The sequence below is a fragment of the Alligator mississippiensis genome, chromosome 2 (assembly GCF_030867095.1).
Source record: "Alligator mississippiensis isolate rAllMis1 chromosome 2, rAllMis1, whole genome shotgun sequence".
Lineage (NCBI taxonomy): Eukaryota > Metazoa > Chordata > Crocodylia > Alligatoridae > Alligator > Alligator mississippiensis.
In genome coordinates this window covers 158069580-158083827 of record NC_081825.1, presented here as the reverse complement: position 1 = coordinate 158083827, position 14248 = coordinate 158069580, and positions in this window count along the sequence as shown.

Genomic DNA, 14248 nt, shown 5'->3' with positions numbered 1-14248 from the left:
ATGTCACTTACCAAAGGTGGTGTGTAGTAAATCTCTATGTCCCCTTTTGAGTCTCACATCACAGAGGTGCAGGCAGGCATCAAATAGCACTCAAAGCTTCACTGCACTGCACTTGATCAGCCTACAGTCTTCTTGAACCCATGGATTCACATTGCTGTGCCCCCAGGGACAAGTGTCATTACTGGGAGGAGTCCTTCCCTGCCCCTGCTGTGCTGTCGTCCCTCACCTGCCTCGTCGATAGAGCAAACGTGTACCCCGAACTCTGCTCCCCCAGTTTATAGTACTTGAGCAGGGCAACCCTGCCCCCACAACAGCCTCATTTTGGTGTGGAAAAACCAGACAGTCTGGTGCTGGCCTGGAAAACAGTGCTAAAAGAAGGTGGAAAAGTTTGTGAAGTCCCTGGGTTTGTGTGCAAGCAAAGCAGGTCTTAAACCCCACACCACCCCCACACTCATGGTTTCACTCTGGTGTCCCAAAATGAAGGAGACAGTGCCTGGCACCTGGCTGGAAAAGAGTGTGAAAAGCAGACAGAAAAGTTTACAAAGTCCCTGGGTTTGTGTGCAAGCAAAGCATGTCTTTAAACCTCATGCTGCCCCTCCCCCCCCCCCCCCCCCCCCACGGCCTCGCTTTAGTGTTCCAAAATGAAGGAGACAGTGCCTGGCACCTGGCTGGAAAACAGCATGAAAAGAACCTTAAAAAAGCACATTTTCAAAGTTTCCATCTAAGGAAAATGCAAGGAAGGGTTGTGAAGGGTGAGCCAAAGAGCCTGGAAAGGCATGAGTCCCTGTGGGCAACTTTGCAAAGTGGTTGATGGCTTGCAAAAAAGCAAGCCAGGCAGCCGGGAGGTGACACACCAGCCTTTGCAAATGTTTATGTGCAGGCCAGCACTTATGTGTTGCAACCCACCCAGAAAGCCCCCCTGTTAATCTCTGGAGCCCCCCTGTGTACCTCTGCAAGAGAATTTGCCAACCCCCATGCCCCCAGCACCATGCAGCAAGTGGCAAGAAAAAACAAACAGAGAAATGAACCCAAACAATGAATGAAATCCACCTTCCCAACCAATCAGTGTAAGGATGGATATGGAGGCAAACATAGGAAGCCAGGAAACCATCGGGTTTTATTGTTTGCAACACACTATTATAAGCAGTTACTTGTGCTTCTTTGTCTTCAACCCACCATGACCCTGAACCACTCATCTCCCTGAAATGCAGTGGCACCCTCCTGGCCCTGCTGGCAGTCATAAAGCTCTCCTGTGACCCCACTGAGTTAGGGGGAACAGGCTCGGCTGTAATTGTCCGCTCATCTTGCACAGAGGCAAGATGAGCAGACTGACTTTTCCCTTTCAGGTGTCGTACACATTTCTTTAGGTACTTCTGCACACTCTGAAAGGCATCATTGAAAGTGTCCTGTGTCCTCTGTAATTCAACATGGGACTGGTCGACCATGTCTTTCAAATTCTCCATGATGTCTCTAAGTGGCACTAAGTGTATAGTGACCAACGGTTTTTCCTGCCACTCATGGTCATCAGGAAGCAAGGAGCAATCTCTGTACAGCTGAGACATACTCATAGTTTCACCCTCAGGAGGGGCTGCTGCCACCTCTTCCTCATTCTCCTCCTCCAGCCCAACCCCAGTGCTGAATGTCTCCATACCTGGGGTGTCGCCTGCATCCTTCGAGAGAATGATGGACAGCTGGTCATAGAAGGTGGCAATTGTGTGACCTGCCCCAGAATGAGAGTTCACATCTTTGGTTCTATAAAATGCTGATCTCAGGGACTTGATCTGGGTCCAGTCATGATTCTGCACTTGTGCCTGCATGCCTTTTGCGATCTCAACATAAACAGGCTTATTCCTCCTACTTTCTAGCATGTCTATGATCCTTTGCTCTGACTAAATGTCTATTAAGTCCTCCAGTTCTTCCCAGATCCAGTTGGGTCCGCAGGTGTTCGACATATCAGCCTCCTGGGCCATTGGCTCCATTCTGCTGGCCTTGGCTTTCTCAGACATGGCGAAGCAGTTTGTGGTCAACAGCACAAGCAATTTGTGAAAGGGGGCTAGCAAATTTGGCAGGGGGGGGGCACCTTTATACTCAGACTGGGCTTGCATGAGGGTCTGGGAAAATTCCAAGGATTGTTGAAGTCGTTACCTGTAAATGTCAAAACACCCAAAGGTGATGAAGTACCCTGTTAACAACAGAAAAGACCTGGTGATGGGGTAAATAAGGCCACTGTACTTTGGGATGGCTGCTCAATGACCCAGAATGTTGCAAAAATTAATACCTACCTGTCTGCTTGTGCAAAATACTTTTATTATAGAAGCACAGCCTGTTTTCCCTAAAGTGGCAAAAGTTTTGAGTAGCCTACTACATTACCAGGAGAGAAGTAGGCAAAACATTATTTGTTTGCAAGCTTGATTACATCAGAACACCAGTGGCTGCTAAGCTCAGGATAAAAGGATGAAAGGATGTACAAAAGCCCCAATGCCCTGGGGTGCCGCGGTGCAGTGTTGAAAAAGCAGCTACAACAAGCTACAGACCACGTAACACCCTGCAGTCCCTGCCCCCTGCTTGATGCAGATGGGTGAGAATCCGTTGCTGGCAGATAGGGGCAAAATGGAAAATGAGGATGAAATACATGACATAGAGCAGGAGGAGGACATGGAGCAGGAGAAGGAGGTGGCAGTACTGCTTCTGCAAATGCTGTTTACCTGGGGATTACTGCTGGAATGCTTGAGAAGGATAGGAACTGTGCTACAGTGTTCAGTGGCAAGTTGTGTTCCTGTGTCGTGGAAACACACACAGAGTACTTTTGGGTCAGGTCAGCAGAAGCTTTTATTCAAAAGAAACTACAGCTGTAGGGGGAGTTCCAAAGTGGCATGGATTTCCCAAGCACTTGGAAGGGGTCCCCCCCCAAGAGCAAAATCAGGAGGCTTATATACTTTTTAACAGTCGCTTACAACTCACGTGATCATATAGTGAAATTAGCATGAAAAGCAGCTATAATATTACTTCATTATTTGTTTGCTGTAATCAGGATGGGAATTATGGGGGAGGTGAGGTTAGTTCACAAACCTCCTTCTTGCACCTGGAAATCTACTTTGTACATACTTTTTTTTGCTACCTTCAAGGCTGCGGTGAGCGAAGCAGTTGCAGAAGAGTTACAAAGAACAAACACTTGCCCTTATCTGTTCTACTGTACAGAGCCAGCAATTCTACACAAAGCGGTTATGTCATCTTATAACTAAAATAATCAAAGTTTAAGGCATATATTTTTTCTGATTCCACAGCCCCCCCCCCTTTGAGACTATTTAGTCTCACTTTAGCCTTAAATTTCCATTCTCATGAGCCCCTCTATTTCATCATGCAGCCTTTCATGTTTTCTTTCAATCTGCTCACACTTTTGTAACACCATTATTCTAGACTCTGCTGTGGGTTTTCTTGCCTTGCTAAAGCTTCTCCTGCTGGCTTTCACTCAGCAGAGGATCAGTTGCATTAAGACATAGAACATTATCAGAACTATCAAGACAAACAATATTCCATACAGGATTTTCTTGCCAAGGGCCCTGAAATCTGGGAGCCAGGAGGTTAGCCAAGACCACATTTCTTCTAGACCCCAGTCAGTATTTTCTGAGGCCACTTGATGTAGGACCCTTAACTGATTTCGGATTTTGCAAATGTCAGTTTCGATTTGCATGTCCTGATTGACATAGACACAACAGGTGGAGTTTACTAAGGCACATACTCCTCCCTGGAATACCAATAGGTAATCTAGGGCTATGCGGTGTTGTGTAGTTACTTGTGAGATCTGGGAGATCTCTTTTTGCAGAGCCTGAATTGCATCCGCAGTGGCATTTCCCATAGCTTCCATTGTGGCTGAAATGTTAATTATGGCTAGTTCCAATTCTCTTACTCCAAGCCACGGTATGAAGGTTCTCACAAATCGATGGAACCCTGTGTTTCTGGTAGCAAAGGGGTTAACCGCCCTTTTCATGTGATGGTTGAAATTTTTTACTTGTTCCAGATATATTGCACTATGCATTTCGAAACCAGGGATAACACGTCCAAGAGTGCATGCCCCCACCCAATTCCAGGGCAAGATTTTATGAGCCCTGTTTCCGCAGAGCCGGTAAAGGCCTGGGGCAGAAAGGGTACTCAAATCTCGACAGTTGTTGTGCCATATCCGGCACTTTCGATTGATATGCATCGTATAGGACGGACCACATTCAGCTGCTATCCTGCTGGACCGAGATATATTACAAGAAGTAAAATTGGAGTCAATGTAAAATTCCGATCTGTTTGCAATGAGAGCAACATGAGGTTCCTTAGAAAAGTTGTAGACCATGAATCCTGTACACTTGAGAGAGGGTACGTTACCCAACAGGATTCCACTGGTGCTACTAGGGCTATAATCTAGAGTAGTTAGGCAATGAGGGTAGTGTCCTACAGGTGTGGCTTTATTATAAGCTCCGGTGTTGTTGGATCTGTAACAGAAAGGCGCCTCTATTCTTGGGGAGATTATCCAGTTAGCAGGGGCGGCCCTCCATTCTTTAGGAGCGGACCGATGGGCAGCTAACGAGTAGAGTCTAACGAAGCCGCCGTTTATTGTTCCCCATTGCTGGAGGGATATTGGTACTCCGATCATTGGGATTCCTTGGTGTAGGTGTGCTGGGCTGTGAGAGCATATCCAGCAGTCACTTTTATTTCCAGCTTGAGCCACCGCATGGGAGATCTGCAAATACAAATTTTTCTCCCACCCCCCTTGGGTGATACTGAGATACCCAAGTGTGATATATAAGGATATCAGTGCCATTTTTAGATACAGGAGGGACAAAGAATCTTAACAACAAACATAACCAGCACCAGTAAGAAAAAGAACACTACCAGCCAAACCCAGGATGGCAGCCAAAGTCTTTCTTCGTCCTCTGGGCTCAAGTTACCTAAAGGACTGATGATGTCGGCTCTTGGTCTTGATCGAGGTGGTGATCTTCCGAATGGGAGCATTCACTTTCTTCGAGGCCGAAGATGATATCTTCTTTCTTCAACTGATGAATCCGGCTGGGCTGATGTGTTGGGTTCAGGGGAGAGGTTACTAGCACTGGCACCCTGATGCTCCTCACTTGCCTGAGTGAGGTCCTGAGGGTCTTTGTCCTTGGCCTCAGGGAAAGATCCCAACCTTGGTTGGAATACAGCTGCTTCGGGGTCCAATGGAGGTGATACCTTCTTGCAGTGCGAGGTGTGAGTCCACGTTTGGTGACCTTGGCAATGAACAGCAGAATTAGTGGTCAGAAGTACCTGGAAAGGTCCTTTCCATCTGGGTTGAAGTGCGTTTTTCTGTTGATAGACCTTTACGTAGATCCAATCCCCTGGTTCGAGGTTGTGACAGGGAACATCCGGTGGTTGAGGTAAGGCTTCTTGGACCTGTGAATGAACAGACCTGGCATACTTCATTAATGCCTTGCAATAATTTAGTACAGTTTCATCAGTTAATTGTAGGTCTGTTTGGTGAGGGGCAACAGGTGGTGTAGCTGGCATCCTCATGGGTCGTGCCATGAGTATTTCATAAGGGGTTAGGCCATGTTTTCTGTTAACAGTGTTTCTAATGTGCATAAGAGCAATGGGCAGTGCATCAGGCCATTTGAGGCCTGTTTCAGCACAAATCTTCGAAATGCATGTTTTTAAATCAGAGTTTTTACGTTCTACAGCACCACCTGATTGTGGATGATAACTACAGTGTAGGTGTTGCTGTATGTTGAGTGCTTGGCAGATGTTTTTTACTATCTGTCCTGTGAAATGGGTGCCACGGTCACTATCTATTGTGAGGGGCAATCCAAATCTAGGGATGAATTCTTTGAGCAATTTCTTTGCTACAGTGATGGAATCAGCATGTACGCATGGGTAGGCTTCCACCCATCCAGAGAACACATCAATAATAACAAGAATGTACTCATAAGAACAGCACTTAGGTAGCTGCACAAAATCAATTTGCAGATTTACAAACGGTCCCCATGGAGGGGGATGGGCTGCGGGTGTCGTTTTTACCCGTTGCCCAATGTTGTGAGCTAAGCAGATGGGACAGTAGCTACAGTACTGTTGTGCCATGGAAGGAAAATTTGGGGCAAACCAATTTCTTTGTACTGTAGCAATCATTCCTCCTTTGCTCGTATGGGCCACAGAGTGGGTTAAACGAGCAAGATGTGGCAAAAGCTCTCTAGGCGCCACCAGGCGGCCGTCCGGGGAGCGCCAGAGAGAGTCGGGGTGCAGTGAACATCCTGCACGCAGCCAGTCATTTATTTCCTTTTTTGGGGCCTGATTTTGAAGAAGGGCCAGACTTGAAAGGCTAGCCAAAGGAGACTGGTCTGCTGAAAAACAAACAAGAACACAGTTAGGAGCCTGTGGGCCAGAAAGGGCCGCATTTCTGGCAGAACGGTCTGCCAGATCATTTCCTCGTGTGACTTCATCAAAGGGTTTCTCATGAGCTTTACATTTAACAATAGCAATAGCAAGAGGCAATTGAACAGCTTCTAAGAGCGCTTTTACATAACAACCATGACTGATTTGGGTCCCTGATGAAGTGAGGAACCCTCTTTGTTTCCAGATTTGTCCAAAATCATGAACAACACCAAAAGCATACTTAGAGTCAGTATAAATGGTTGTGGTTTGATTTTTTGCAAGAATGCAAGCACGTGTTAAAGCAACGAGTTCAGCAACTTGAGCAGAACAAGCTTGGGGTAAAGAATAGGCTTCCAAAACAGCATACTGAGTGCATACTGCATATCCCGCAACTAATTTGCCTGCATCATTTCTAAGACAGGAACCATCAACAAACAAAACAAGGTCAGAGTTCGGGATAGGAATGTCCTTGAGGTCAGTTTGAGGGGTTAACAATTGAGTTGTGATAGACAGGCAATCATGAGGCTCACCATCAGAGGCAATAGGCAGAAGTGACGCAGGATTCAGAATTGAACAGCGATTTAAGGTTACATTTGCAGCTGACAGTAGAAGTTTCTCATATTTAGTAAGACGGGAATTGGAAATGTGCTGAGTTTTGCCCTTGAGCAGAAGGGCCATCAGAGCATGTGGAACTGCAACGGTTAAAGAGTGTCCCAAAACTAGAGAATCTGCCTTTTCAACCAACAAGGCAGCAGCTGCAACTGAACGGAGGCAAGGAGGAAGTCCCGCAGCTACGGGATCAAGGGCACAGCTGTAATATGCAATTGGGCGATGCTTTTCACCATGCAGCTGAGTGAGTACTCCTAAAGCGATTCCTTCCCATTCATGACAAAACAAGGTAAAGGGTTTCTTATAATTAGGAAGTCCAAGAGTGGGAGCAAGAGTGAGGGCTTGCTTAAGGGCCACAAATGCTTGTTCGGCTTCAGGAGTCCAAGGGAGGGGTTCCGGGGTGGTATCATGAGTGAATGCTTGCAAGTGTTTTGCAAAAGCAGCATAACCCAGGATCCACTGTCTACAATAACCCGTTGCACCTAAGAATCCCCTCATCTGTTTTCTAGTCATAGGTTTGGGAATGTTGAGAATAGCTTCAACTCTACTAGGGGAAAGGTGTCGTTCTCCTGCTGAGATATCATGCCCTAAATAATGTACCTTAGACTTGCAGAGCTGCAATTTAGATTTTGAGGCCTTGTGGCCTTTCTGAGCTAAAGCTGTGAGGAGTGTCAAAGTATCTTGCTCACAGGCCTCTAAAGTGGGTGAGGCTAACAATAGATCATCAACGTACTTAACAAGGGTGGACCCCCCTTTGAACGTGATAGGATCCAAATCTTTTTTTAGGATCTGGGAAAACAGGGTTGGGGACTCTGTATATCCCTGAGGGAGTCTTGTCCAGGTATATTGAAATCCCTGATAAGTAAATGCAAACAGATACTGGCTATCCTTATGAACGGGGATAGAGAAAAAAGCAGAACAAAGATCCACTACTGTGAAATATGTAGCATCTGAAGGGATACAGGAAAGAATAGTGGCAGGGTTAGGAACCACGGGGAAAGCGGGTAAAACAGCGGCATTTACAGCTCGAAGATCTTGCACAAAACGATACGTATCTTTACCAGGTTTTTTGACAGGTAGGATAGGTGTGTTGCAAGGGGAGCGTATTGGGACAATAATCCCTTGCTCAAGGAGTGAGGAAACGACAGGCTTGATCCCTTCCTCAGCTTCCTTTGAGATGCGGTACTGTGGGACACGAGGAAGTGGCTTGGCAGGGTTCAGGATGATATGCACTGGTTCAGCACTCAGCATGTGCCCCACTTCATTCTCATGGGTGGACCACAGCTGTGGAGGTACTTGTGCCAACAGTTCCTCTTGCAAGTAGGAAGTGTCAGGATCAGAGTACTCCTGGGTTAGCAAAGCCACAAGCTCGGTTTCCCTATGTTCCGGTACCTCAAGGTAAACACCATCTGGGCTACAATAAATCACGCATCCCAGTTTACACAGCAAATCCTTACCAAAAAGGTTGACAGGTGTACAGGGGCTAAGAAGAAAGGCATGATTTTCAGACAAAGGGCCAATAGAGATGGAGACAGGTTCAGAGACGGGATGTGGGATAGGTTGTCCGCCTATACCGACAGCATTTACAGTTTCAGGAGAATAAGGTAGAAAAGGAAACTCAGCAGCCTTTACCGTGGAGCAGGATGCTCCAGTGTCGACAAGACAGGAGACAGGTTTACCAGAAATAAGGCATTCAACAAACGGACCAGATTGGTCAGTAGCAAGCAAAGGAGCAATGATGTCACTGTCCCTCAGGCTGTCCTATTCAACACTGGGAAAATTGACAGGAAGTGGAGGTGGGGGCTGGGGTCTGGGTCCTTGGCCGGGGCGGTTGGGGCATTCTGATTTCCAATGTCCTTCTTGCTTGCAATAATGACATTGGTTCCCATAGCCTGGGTTTTGTGGGCTCAAGGATCTATCTCTTCCCCTGAATCTACCCGGGCCTCCCCTTCCCCGTCCTCGTCCCCTTCCTCTACCTGGACCCTGCAACTGAGAAATCTGTAAGGCCATTAACTTAAACTCGGCACTGTCTTTAGACCGTTCCAATTTGTTATGAAAATGGTTAGCCGCAGCAAGGACTTCGCTCAAATCTTTAGCTTCCCAGCCAATAATTACTGTTTGAATTTTCTCAGTAATTTTAGGGTTAAGTCCCTGGACGAATGCTGCCACTATTGCTTGTTTAGCATTTCCGACTGGGTTATCCATTCCTGAGTATCGTTCAAATGCCTGTTTGAGGCGTTCTAAATAGTCACTGGGGTGTTCATTTTTGTTTTGTTTACAGGTATTTATTTTGGTCCAGTCTGCCTTTTTTGGGCAAATCGTGAGAACTGCCTGAACCAAAGCATTTCTCTTGTCAATAAAGTCTTGGCCAATCCCTGGGTTTTGATCTGGCCAAGTACAGGCAGCGTACAGACGTAGCATAGTTTCCTTGGGCAAAATGGATCACATGAGCTGATTAATGTCAGCCCATGTTGGATTATAACAATTTATAACAGTCTGCAATTCTTCCTGAAATTTTTCTGGGTCTTCCCTGATTTTTGGGAACTTTTGAGTTAAATTGTAGAGATCACCTGGAGTCCAGGGTGCATGCACAGTTACTATATTTTGTCCATCGGTGCCAATGTCTGGCATTTGTCTTAGGGGGTAAACTTGTGCAGTTCGGGATCTCAGATTGATGGGAGATCTTTCCATGCCTATTCCCATTCTTCTAAATACACCTGTGGTGGGTTGTGACCCAGGAGTAAATTGCCACACTGGTGATGATTGAGTGGCAGATATGGTGGATGAGTCCGGACTATTAAGCTCCGTGGATGGATTTACTGAAGGAGCTTCAGCTAATGGGTCACTAGCCTGGGCTGCAGCCTGATGTTGAACCGGTTGTTGCTGATGTGGGAGTCCCAGGAGAGCGGGGTTCGAACAAAGGTCAAGGATATCCTCTGCTGGCTCCGGTGGTGGGGGCGCCCCGGGCAATGCTGGATACATTGGAGCGGTGGCCAGCGTGTAATTTGGGGGAGCAGCCAATTTCTCCCGAACAGCTTTTAACTGCTGTTTTAATTTTTCTTGAGAGTCTTTTAGGCTCCTAGTTTGAGATTCTGTCCGCCTTTTGGACATTTCATCATACCAATAAAAGAACGCGTCCCACTGGTTTTGTGGTGTTTTGGATCCACGGGACTCTAACGCCCCTCTCAAGTGCACTATTTTATCCTGATCAAATGTTCCTTCCTGTGGAAAATGTTTCACAGGATCATCCCTAGTATACCAGTTCCACTTATCCAGGTACTTGCAAGTCTCGGGAGAATAGTGTGTGTACATAAAGTACGCCGGAGTCCCCTTAGGGGGGACAGGAACCTGTTTAGACTGACTTGTTCCCATTTTCAGTCACACAGGGAGACGTAGGAGAGGCTTATTTAGGATGTCCGGGCCTCTCAGTGCCTTGCCCCGCAGTTTTTCACTGCCCAGACAAAAGGCTTCTGACCCGACACCGGCTCATAAAATGGAAATGGGGAGGGAAACACTAGAGGGATCCTTTCACTCCTGCTTTCGGCAGAAGCTACTGGGACAAGGGGTTTGGAAAAGACAAAATCACTCAGACGCCCTGTCCACTGGGTCACGAGGTTCCAGTTGGGTCCCCTTGCTTTCAAAACTGCCCTGTCAGACAGAATTGGGGCGGCTGAACCCAACCGTAGTCTCAGTCCTGGTCAGTGGCTCATATTTCTAAATACACACACACATTCATTCAATAAGCCCTGTCCACTGGGTCATGAGGTTCCAGTTGGGCCCCCTTGCTTTCAAAACTGCCCTGTCAGGCAGAATTGGGGCGGCTGAGCCCAACCGTAGTCTCAGTCCTGGTCAGTGGCTCATATTTCCAAATACACACACATGCACATTTATTCAGTCAGCCAGACCTCCTACCCCACACCGCCTTAGTTAATTAACTACAAGCCCGATGTGCTGTTGGATGAAGGTGCCTCAAACAGTTTCTCCCTAAAACGTACGTTACCAGACACAAAATGGGATCCTTTACCAGACAGAAAATTTTAGCCGGCAGTAAGGTTCAGACTGACCTGTTTTAACAAGGTTCAGATCCAGTTACCACGGCCAAGTTGGGAGCCTACAGGCAGTCCTCCTCCGAAACCCCAATAGAGATTTTGAATTAGGTCTCTTACCTCTCAAGTTTGGCGCCTCAGGGTTCAGGGGGGGGGGTAGCCTGCGGTCCTCCTTCCTCAGCCTGTGTTCTGGATCCGAGTCACGGCACCAGGAATTGTCATGGAAACACACACAGAGTACTTTTGGGTCAGGTCAGCAGAAGCTTTTATTCAAAAGAAACTACAGCTGTAGGGGGAGTTCCAAAGTGACATGGATTTCCCAAGCACTTGGAAGGGGTCCCCCCCCCAAGAGCAAAATCAGGAGGCTTATATACTTTTTAACAATCGCTTACAACTCACGTGATCATATAGTGAAATTAGCATGAAAAGCAGCTATAATATTACTTCATTATTTGTTTGCTGTAATCAGGATGGGAATTATGGGGGAGGTGAGGTTAGTTCACAAACCTCCTTCTTGCACCTGGAAATCTACTTTGTACATACTTTTTTTTGCTACCTTCAAGGCCGCGGTGAGCGAAGCAGTTGCAGAAGAGTTACAAAGAACAAACACTTGCCCTTATCTGTTCTACTGTACAGAGCCAGCAATTCTACACAAAGCGGTTATGTCATCTTATAACTAAAATAATCAAAGTTTAAGGCATATATTTTTTCTGATTCCACACCTGCATTAACAGCATTAATGACAATAGGAAGAAGATACAGGTACCCAAAGGACTTGGAATACACAGAGGAAAGTGAAGATGTGGAATTTGACCGGGCTTTGTGGAGAAACCTGAGGAGAACCATAATCCACATGGTATGGGTCTGCGAGAGCAGCTCGGACTGGTGGGAGCGAATTGTGCTGACCACTTGGAATGACCAGCAGTGGCTGAAGATGTTCTGAATGAAAAGGGAGAAGTTCTATCATATCATCTTGATTCTGGGGCCCCACGTCGTGAGGCAGGACACTAACATGTGTCGGGCCATCCCACCAGACAAGAGGATTGCAATGGCCATCATGAAACTGGCCAGCTCATCCAGCCTCCGCTACACTGCAAACTAGTTTGGTGTGGCTGCCTACATGGTCAGGCTGTCAACTCATGAGGTATGCCAGCTGCTTAAGGAGATCACTGCAAACAAAATTATCCACCTGGTGAATCTACAGCAAATCATAGAGGGCTTTAGTGAGAAGGGGTTCCCTAACTGCATGAGGGCTTTAGACAGCACTCACATCCCAGTGCTGTGCCCTGCGGGGATTGGGAGGACATACACAAACAGGAAAAGATATGCCTCCATAATCCTGCAAGCCGTGGTGGGCCACTGGGGCCGGTTCACGAACATTTATACCGAGTGGACTGGCAGCACGCATGTTGTGCACATGTTCAGAAACTCCCCTCTGCCTGCCCTCATGGAGAAAGGATACTACACACCCAGCATGGAGCAGACAGTGATCTGCGGTGTCACCGTTCCCCCAGTTATATTAACAGACACTGCCTACCCCCTAAAGCCCTGGATCATGAAGTCTTATGGAGGGAATGTGACTGACCCGCAGAAGCTGACTTTTAACTACCACCTGCGCTGTTGCAGGATGGCCGGGGAATGTGTGCTTGGACAATTGAAAGGATGATAGAGGGTGCTTACATACCAGCTCAAGATGGAGCAAGAAAATATCATGGCCTTTATTGTGGCAGCCTGCGTGCTTCACAATATCTGTGAGAGCCACAAAGAGGTTTTCAAAGAGTCATGGGAAGAAGCACGACAGGCAGTGGCCAGGCAACAGACATGCAGCAGCAGCACAGGGACCAAGGAGATATCCTCAAGGAAAGGCTGGTCAGGCGGCCCTTGTGTGTGATTGCCTGGCAAGATATCTTGCCAGCAACAACACTAGTGCTTTGTTGTAAAATAAATTCATTTTTTTACACTTTCAATCTGTGTCAGTCTACAAAGGGGCATTTGGTGTTGCTGACGGGGGGGTCGAAGGGAGGATGGTCAGGGGAAGGGAGAGGAAATCTGGACTTGGCTAGAGGTTTGCTGCTTCCAGACTGTAAATGGTTATGCACTGTCACCTGTATCTGAATGAGCCCCCCCTCCCCCACATGCATGGGTGAGAAGGAAGGCTAACTATACTATAGCTCTTGGTGGGCTAGACAGGTGGGGAACCAAGCTGACCAGCAACCCACATTTTGAAAAACATTCTAAAAACATTTATAAAACAATTCACAACACACCTCCAAAAGTCATATGTGGCACTACACAAACAGATTGACAGTGTACCTCGGCCGGGAATGGGAGGGTTCCAACGGGAGCCCCCATCCGAAACTGTACAAAAATCAATGAGCTCGGGAATGCTGGGAAATGTAGTAAAAAAAAAAAGCCAAAAGAGCTTGCCACCACCAACATCGACAGCAATAGCCAATCAACCAGGTGGCAACAAATACCCACCCACCTACCCACCTACCCACTACTGCAGGATATCATAGCAGTTATCATAGCAGCTCTCGTAAATGAAAAAAAACACACATATATTTGTAACATGGTGGGATGGGAAGGGAAAGGAATGGGAGGGGAGGATTCACATGGCTTGTCTTTGGGATTGGGATACGGTCTTTGGAATCACGTACTGATGGAGAGACCAAATTGATCAAGCATAGGCAGGGTCAAGTGACAAGGATTTTGGGGTAACCATGACCATGCTCAGGGGAGACTCCCAGTGAGAGTCAGGACTGCCTAGTGAGAGTCCGGGGATGGGGACTGGGGAGCCCGGGTGGTTTACATGCGCCTCCTGCTGAAATACATTAGGAAAGACATTCTAAGGGGTAAATTGGTATTTGACTCCCCCTACTGAACTCTACAGGGAACGACACTTGAGGCTTAATTCACTCAAAAGCACCGTTTGTGCGAACACAAACACTGTGTCATGCAAACAAAAATGCACTGCACCAAAAAAGACTCATTAAAATGTTCAGGCACTCTACATTAATTCCTGTGTCATCCACACATGCCCTTGAACTCTTATCATATCATGGGAACTATTACACAAGTTATGTTCCACCTTCACACACACAACCAATTCCTCCCTGTTTCAAGCAGTAAATCAAGAGCTTCCCCCCTAGTTGGCTTGTCTACCAATTGTATCAAAAAACTATCCCAAATACCCTCCACAAATC